Raw genomic sequence first — 8,755 nt, forward strand, 5'->3', positions numbered from 1 at the left:
CCTTGCAAGCACAAGGCCCTGGGTTCAATCCCCAGCACCACCAAAAAAAAAAAAAAAAAAAAAAAAAAAAAAGAAAGAAAAAAGAAAAGAAACTAGAAGAACAAACCAAAAACAAGTAGAAAGAAGGATAATAAAGATTTGAGTGTAAATAAGTGAAATCAAAAAGTGACAGGAAGGGCTGGGGAGATAGCTCAGCTGGTAGAGTGCTTGCCTTGCAAGCATAAGGCCCAGAGTTCGATCCCCAGTACCGCAAAAAAAAAAAAAAAAAAAAAAAAAAAAAAAAAAAAGTGACAGGGAAAATCAACTAATTCAAAAGTTAGTTCTTCCAAAAGACCAACAAAATTGACAAACCTTTAGCTGGAGACTGACCCCCCCCACCTCGAGGACAGGTCAGCCAATGGGTGCAAACCTCGTGGCTGCAGATGGAAAGTGATGTGACTGTGGTTGCTGAACCCTGTAGTCTCCCAACTGTGGAAAGGACAAATGCGGTCTTGAGAACACTGCCGAACAATATAGCAAAACTTTCAGAAACTGAAACCAACCATGGAAACAGATCATAGCTGCACAAACTGTGTCACTCCCATGGATGCCTGTGTGAAGGACCCATTTTAGGATGACAGTGACTGGAATCGAGCTGTTGATGGTGATTTGCTGCTTGCTGTACTGCCTGGATTTTCTCCATTTCTGCATGAACCGACTGGCAGCATGTTCGCCATCACAGGGTGGGTACAAAGGGCAAGATTCTGTGCTTCTGAAGCAGAGGCTACCACTCCATGCCTGACTTGTGATTTCTACCAGAAGTTCATCTGTTTATCTCACGATGAGGGAGACTACATTATACACAGCACTGCCCCTGCCCACCCCTGAGAGAGGAATACATGAGATGTTTGGTTCCCCACTAGGACTATGGTTACACCTCACACATTTCAGGTTAAAGGGTGCCAACTCTGGCCTTGCCACTGTGGTTCTTGAGGTGAATCTGAGTGACACTGACAGTTTTCTGGGCCATTTGCAGTCTAACAATGGTGTGCTGTGCCTTTTATCCCAAAAGCCACTCAGCAGTAGGTTGATAGTCAAGGTGGACCACACTGCCACCAGTCACTGCTGAGCTGAAATACCTCCTCAAAAATCAACTCAGGAAGATTTCTAGCTCCCCATCCTGATTCTCACACCTTGGTGAGGCAATCTAATTACTGAATGCAACTGTCCCCAGGATTGGACCATATCCTCTTGGCCACATCCTTCATAATGATTGAAATGTGAGGGTGGAGGTTTATCTAGAACAATTTTGAAAATTCCAGTTTCTGTACTCACCATGCCTGGACATGATGCTTCTTTCTTCCCCCTAACATCAATTTCAGGCCAGGCTCGTTGGTGACTCCCAGGTAGCTGCCTAGTCAACAGGGAGACTAGAAGATTCAAATGTGTGTGTGTGTGTGTGTGTGTGTTGGGGATGGAGTACTGGGGATAGAATCCAGGGGCACGCTACATCTTCAGTCCTTTTTTATTTTTTATTTTGAAACAGGGTCTTGCTAAGTTGCTAAGGTTGGCCTTGAACTTACCACCCTCCTGCCTCAGCCTCCCAAGTTGCTGGGATTACAGGTGTGCACTATTGTGCCCGGCAAGATTCAAACTTAATTATGGTGCAGGTCACCAGAACTCTCTTGCTGACACGTGCCTGGGATCAAAAGAATAACTGTAGCCCTTGGCTGTGACACCTCTCTCAGAGTCCCTCAGCATTCCCCGCCACACACAAACAGTGGTCCACATTCTAAGTGGGGACAGAATGTGTCCCTGTAAGTTTGATAAAAATGCCCTTGTCCTTTTCATATCTGACCCTTTCCGGTGAAAGGTATAAGGAGGAGATGATTGGGAAAAGGGTTGAAGTTCCAGCTAGTGGAATGGGATATATAAATTTTGTGGCAGAAGAGGAAGAGCAACAGTTTGGCACCTGGGAAGGAACGGTTCAGACCCTGGGGATATGGGAGAAGGAGAGATATTGTCTCTGTCTTTCCAGCCTGTGTTCCCTGAAAACTCCCTTGCTAAGGGAAGCATGCTGCTTCACCTCCACCAGACTGTTGCAAGTGCCTTAAATTTAATGGACTGCTGGATCTGCTGTTCTCCACCATGGTTCTGTCAGGGATTTGATTGTTATTCTGCTTAGCCTTCCCAAGAGATGGGAAAGGACAGGGGTGGCCTCGGCTCCTGTGCCTCCCACATGAACACCAATACCTGCATGTGCTGTCCCCAACCTCATTCCCAAGGCCAGCACTCTGTCATTTCATGGGGTGGCGGCACAGACAAACAGGACAGGTTGACCGATGGCTCTTAGTTAGGTCTTCCCAAAACAAGGGCTAGACTCAACTATTCAAACGGGGCTAGGAGCCCTACCAGCTTGTGAGGAGGCCACACTGGAGGCATTATCAATCCATGCCCCCCAAGCAATGTAGGTCCCACTTGGTTGGGACAGCTCCAGGTTTCTTCCTATAAGTGCCATGCATTCCTCCCCACCAGACGGTACTACTTATGTTGAAGTCAAGTATTAACTTGCCTCTTTCCTGAAAACAGTGTCTTGGAACTTGTCCCTGAATTTAGCCAGAATGATCACCACCTTGGGTCATTAGGTCAGTCTCAATTCAATGGCCAAGGTTGTTATGGTTGATCGAATCTCCCTGTGTTTCTTCCCTGTGGGCCAGTAATTTATCCTGCTGTCCCTGGGTTGGTCAGTGCTTCAAGCCTGGTGGAGGGGTCCATGAAGAGACTGGAGGAAGAAGCCATCTGGCTTTCTAAGGTAGGCCTGATGCTTTATAGATTTGCTCACCTGGGACCCTGGTTGAAGTCAGTACTACAAGTTAGCCTCATCCTGCTGCTCGAAGACCTGTTCACAGTAGCCTCAATTAAATGTCGTATGTGACAAATTGAAAAAAAAAAAAAAAAAAAGGTGTTAGCCCTGTTGATCAAATTACTATTCACCAACAGAGTAGTTTGCTCCTGGGAGAATTCATCAAAAGCCAAGTTGGTAAAAAAATAACAGAATGAATCAAACATTACCCTATGTAAATTTATTATTACACAAATGGTATGCCTTTACACCATGTACAAATAGAGAAACAACATGTATCCCATTTGTGTACAATAATAAAAAAAAATAAATTAAAAAAAAAAAAAGCCAAGTTGGTGGACATTACTGTAAGACAATTCTCCGTGAGCCTCTTGAGTGTCTGCACATTTTGCAAGTGAGGCACTAATTGCCTTTGATCTGGACCTTTTCAAAGATGACTGTAAAATGAAGAGCCATGAAAGATGGAGATGGTTTCTTCCCTCCAGCGCAAGGGGCAGGCATGCTTACTGGCTTTGGTTCCCTAAGCTTAGAGTTCTCATCCATACTACAATCTACTTCACATGCGGGTGCCAACCTGAGCCCAGCAACATCACCCCATGTCCCTTTGGGACAAAGGGAACTGAAGTTGACATGCTGCTGCTCACACTGTTTGCCGTGATAAAGTCCTTTGTCTCTGTCCTAGGAATCTCATGTCTTCTGCCAGAGTCCTTGAACTTGTGGTAGGCTAACTTACCAGCTTACAAGTGGGGTAAGATCTCAGACTTTCTGTGGTCATTGACAAGAGGAAGGCACACAGAACATTCCTAGAAGTGTTGGTGGCAAATACATTTGCAGTGGTTATGGCAGGCAGACCAGTTGCCTGGGAAGCTTAGGCTCTTTCTGACCCTTCCCCCTTGTCAACAGAATTTATCACAGGTTCCTGTGAGCAAGACCAACGTCTGTTCCTACCTGTGGCACTAGCAACACAGCATAGTTAGGCCCCTTCCTAATTACGTGCACACGGTGCACACCATGATGGTCTATCACACTCAGCTACATTATAGGACCCCTCGACTGGTTTATCTGCAGGGGCATGTTCACATGGCAACACGTGGCCTATGCCATACTTGTGTGACTCTCCAAGGCATAACTTACAGCGTTGTATTTTCACATTAACAGGCACTTTTTCTTGTTCGCTCCATGTGAACTGATCTGACATTTCTGTGAAATGAAAGGACGGGATCCATAATGAATATAATCATACTCAATTTTTGGTATGTTTTCTTTGTGCCTGGCACTGAGCTAAGAGCTTTTTAAGAAGTATCTCCTTTAACCCTTAGAACAACACCGAGTTAGGTCTTATCAGTATTCCAATTTGCAGATGAGAAAGCTGAGGCTTGCATCGGGTAAGAGATGTATCCCTGGTCACCTGGGACGAGGCAGGGCTGAGGCTTCATGACTCCATCCCGGAAGTCAGTGCTCCTCAAAGGCCTGAGTTCTCACCGGTAGGCTTCACCTGGGGATAGAAGGTGAGGAGTCTTGGGGAGAAGAGTCTTTCTCATTTATCAACCATCAAAAGGGGCTGGGGATGTGGCTCAGTGTTAGAGCACTTGCCTAGCAAGTGCAAGGCCCTGAGTTCTAGCCCCAGCACAGAAAAAAAAGAATAAATCATGCATACAAAATGTGAAGTTCATTTCATTTTTCAATCCCCTCTCTCCACTTTTTCCATTTAGGTACCCACAGTAAGTGACATATCTGGGAACTCAGTAATGGCCACTTTCAGTACAGTGTCTTTGGAGAGAGATGTTTCTGGGCAGAATTGTCCCCTCCAAGCCTCTATAACTCCATCCCTCCTCTTTAGACCTGATGGGCTTGCCTGAAATTCCCCATCCCTGCCCCAGAGCTATTTCTTTCCTCAGAGCCTAGAAGCTTCCCAGAGACATTCAGAACTCAGAGAGAGGTGGTGCAGAGACAGGCACACAGCTAGTTCTCACTGAACAGTAGTTCTCCTCCTGCAAACAACCCCTGTCTCACCAGTCAGGCTGTCACAGCCTCCAGACCTAGACAACAGGACACTCCAATTGGACACAAGGACTGTAGCCTCTGAGTATGTACTATATATCAGGAAAGGGTTATAGGTTTCATAAATACCGGTTCATGGTTCCCTGTTGAAAACTGAAAAAGCAGTGGCATAGAGAAATTGAAGGAATTTTCCCAATTCACACAACTGGTACATAATACAGCCAGGATAATTAACCAGGAAGCAACCACTGTGCTACACTGTCTTCTGAGACATAACTGTGTTTTTTTTTTTTGATACCGGGGATTGAACTCAGAGACACTCAACTGCTGAGCCACATCCCCAGTCCTTGTACTTTATTTAGAGACAAGGTTTCACTGAGTTGCTTAGTGCCTCACTTTTGCTGAGGTTGGCTTTGAACTCACAATCCTCCTGCCTCAGCCTCCTGAGCCCCTGGGATTGCAAGCGCGGCCACTGAGCCCAGCCTGAGACATAATTGTCTTGATTCAGGCTGTGAAGTTGTGTCTAGTCAATCTCTCAACAGGGCATCAGAAATCTGACCTGCTAAGCATTCAAGTTCTGCCACTGTGCCACTGTGAGACTGTGTCACTTTGGCTAAGTTCCTGGCCTTCTCTGGGTCTAAGAACCCAAGAGCGGTCTGAACATTTGCTGGGCCTGGGTCTCATGGCTCCTCTTTTTCTCTCACTCTAGAAAAGTCCTCATTGCCCTCAGAGCCCCACCCATCTTTCTTTGGGACATTTGTAGGATTTCCCTGCACACATTCCGATTCCTGTCCCCGGGAGCGCTGTGTAGGTTTTAAATCAGGCATGCTTGTGTTCAATCCCTGCATCTAATTCAACAGGTGACCTGACACAAATTGTTTCATCTTTCAGATGGATGGTTTCTCCTTTGCCGCGTGGCTGAAATGACAGTATAAAGTGCTCGATGCTGTACTTATCTCTCTCCATTGTTGATCAACAAACTGCAGCACCCTGAGGAACAGAGGGCCTTGCAGGCCCAGATGAGCACAGGGAAGCCACTGAAGAATTTGTAGGCAGGAAACTAACATGGTTGGATTGTTTTTGTTTTCTATCCTCCCTCCCCCAGTACCTTGGGATTGAATCCAGGGCCTTGTATGTGTTAAGCACACAATATGAGCTGAGCTATACCCCCAGGTCCACAGTTAGTTGTAGATGGACACAATATCTTTATTTATTTATTTTTCTGCAGTGCTGAGGATCAAACCCAGTGCCTTGTACATGTGAGGCAAGAGCTCTACCACCGAGCTACAGCCTCAGCCCAGAGTTAGGTTTTAAAAAGTGACTCTGGCACCAAGTGGAGGAGGGACCAGAGGAGGCAGAGTAGCTGTGGGAAGACCTTGTAGTGGCCTTAATGATCTAAAATGACCAGAAGGCCACGGTCTCCTTTAACTTACAAGAGAATATACATTTTGGAAGTGTGCAAACCCTTGGATTCCAGGACGATGATGGGCCACAGGTGGCGAGGAGGCTAGAAAAGCTGGGCAGGCAAGGACACCACGTGTGTGGGACTGTCCCAGTTTATTGTGCAGATCCACTTTGCATCTGCCACCTCCCCGCTGCAAGCCAGGCTACAGTCCTGTGTCCAGTTGGAGTGCAGGAGGGGACTAGGGAGCAGGAGGGCAGGAGGAGACTAGGAAGTTTTTCTCCAGTCCTTCCCTGCCAGCTGTCTGCTGAAGCTGTGGCTCCCTGGGCAGCACTCCCCCGGCAGCACTCCCTCCAGTTCTAGCTCCAGTGTTCTCTCCAGTTGGCTAAGGGGTGATGGTTCCTCTCCTAGGCTTCGTGGTGCTAAGGGCTTCCCCCTGTTGTGAGCTCCTGGAGCGGAGGTTCACTTTGCTCTGCTCTGCTCACCTGGCTTAGGGCCGCGTCCTGTGAAGGCCCTGAAGGCCCTGAGAGCTTAAGGAGTTTGATGACAACAAGCAACTGTGGGGCATCGCTGCCTGCTGAGCAGGGCTGGGTGCTTTCGTTGCTCCTTCCTGTCACCAAGTCCCCTCAGCCACCCCTGAAGAAGGGTTCTCTGCCCGCATCCTCCTCCTAGCAGCATTGCACACTGCTGGTCAGGCCTCCTTCCAGAACACTCACTTACCTTGGTCCTTCCCACACCAGTTTCCTCTCAACTCCCTCTGCAGTTCCTTCTGGGTCTTTGGGCTGACTCTGCCTCCTCTCTGGGGTCACCTGGGGATGGCGATCTGCCTGGTTCCCACTGGGCCGTCTTCTCTTCCCGAGCATCTGTGTGCTGAGGACCCAGTCTAGACCCCCAGGCCACATGTCCTCTTTGATCTGGTTTTAGGCATCTCCTTTGAGATGACACAAAGCATCTCAAACTCAGCAAGTCCGACAGAGAGCTGAGGGCCCTTCTCATGTCCCCTGACCTTGACCCCCCAGGGCTCAGGCCACCTGGGAGCCATTCATGCCACTTGCCCCTCGGGCACCCTCTGCTTCACAAGGTCCTTAGATTCCACCTCCCAAATAGATCTCCACATGGTCCACATGATGTCATCTCTCCTGGGATGAAGTCAGAGCGCCCCATATAGTCTCCTCTCAATGAAAATTAAACCCAGCTTTCTCATCATGCCCCCCAGCCCAACTCCCTCTCCCACTTTCCTCTCTCCCCTCCCCACCCTGTCACTCACTGGCTTTCCCTGTTTAGCCTGTTTAGCCTGGAAGGACTAAACATCTTTCCCACCTTCCATCTGCACGCCCCTGTGCCTCCATTCCCCCAGCCTCCAGCAGGCATCTCTTAGATTCATCCTCCAATCTCCAGTGGAAAAATCCCTTTGTCAGAGGATCTTCCTGGGCCCCCAGGTCCCATTGCCACTCTTGCTGTCAGATACCTGCTCTCCTCTGTCACAGCACCTCCGTGGTGGCACCAATATATGTGAAATGATTTGTCACAGTCCATCTGCCTCAGTATAAAAGCTCCAGGAGGGCAAGAATGTTTCTAGTGCTAGGCAAGAGTTGGCATGTGGTAGAGTCTCAGTTTGGTGAGTGAAAAGATCATAGAAAAGCAAGCCAAGGCTTAGAGAGACCAAGATTCCAAAGAGGCTTCTGGACCATTTGTGCAGGCCAAGGTGAGCCACAGCCTGCCCTAGGCAGGGGAGGGGCAAGTTCAGATGAGTATGAGGGAAAAAATGAATATAAAATGCTCAGGGCCACGCCTGGCAGGTGGTAAGCGTTTAGTATTAATCTCTGCCTCAGAGTATGACCAGAGCCTAAGGGAGGGGGCCCCCCTCACAAGCCCTCCTGGATTCCAGTGGCAGAGAATCCACTGGGGACACAGGAATTGCCCACTTCCAGCCCTGCAGCCACTCGAAGCAAGGAACAGGCCTGAGCCACTGAGCAATTCAAGCAGGGCTCACCTCAGTACCCCCCAAAGCCACCCAAATAAAGTCACCCTCAAAGTAAAAGCCTTGAGTTCCCTGGACAGGTGCGCCTGAAGGTAAGACAATCCCCTCTCCCAGGCAGATTGCCAAACCTGCAGCCCTCCTGGAGAGGGTTTGGCACTGCCCTGCCTTGGCACGTCCTGACCCTGGTCATGAGGCCCCCTAATGGATTCTGTGAGTCAGACACAGGATCCTGGGGGCTCCTGGCAGGCCTCACCTTATGGCTCTGGGTCCCTAAATCCCAGTCTCTCTTCCAGACCAGTGGATAAAACAGGCTCTTCTCTAGCCTTGTACAAACTCAAGACCCCTCCTCAGCCTCTGCCAATTCCTGTCCTGGGCCCTGCTGTGCCCCTCCCCAGCCCCCTGGGCCCTTAAGCAGCACCCCCGCCTCCCGGCTGTTAGCCTGGGAAGGGGGCCAGGTCCTGAGCTCAGACCTTGGCGATTCCAGAGTGTCTGAGGCCCCGAGCCAGCCCCGCCAGCCTGGCCAGACGGG

The sequence above is a fragment of the Sciurus carolinensis genome, chromosome 11, assembly GCF_902686445.1.
Source record: "Sciurus carolinensis chromosome 11, mSciCar1.2, whole genome shotgun sequence".
Classification (NCBI taxonomy): Eukaryota; Metazoa; Chordata; class Mammalia; order Rodentia; family Sciuridae; genus Sciurus; species Sciurus carolinensis.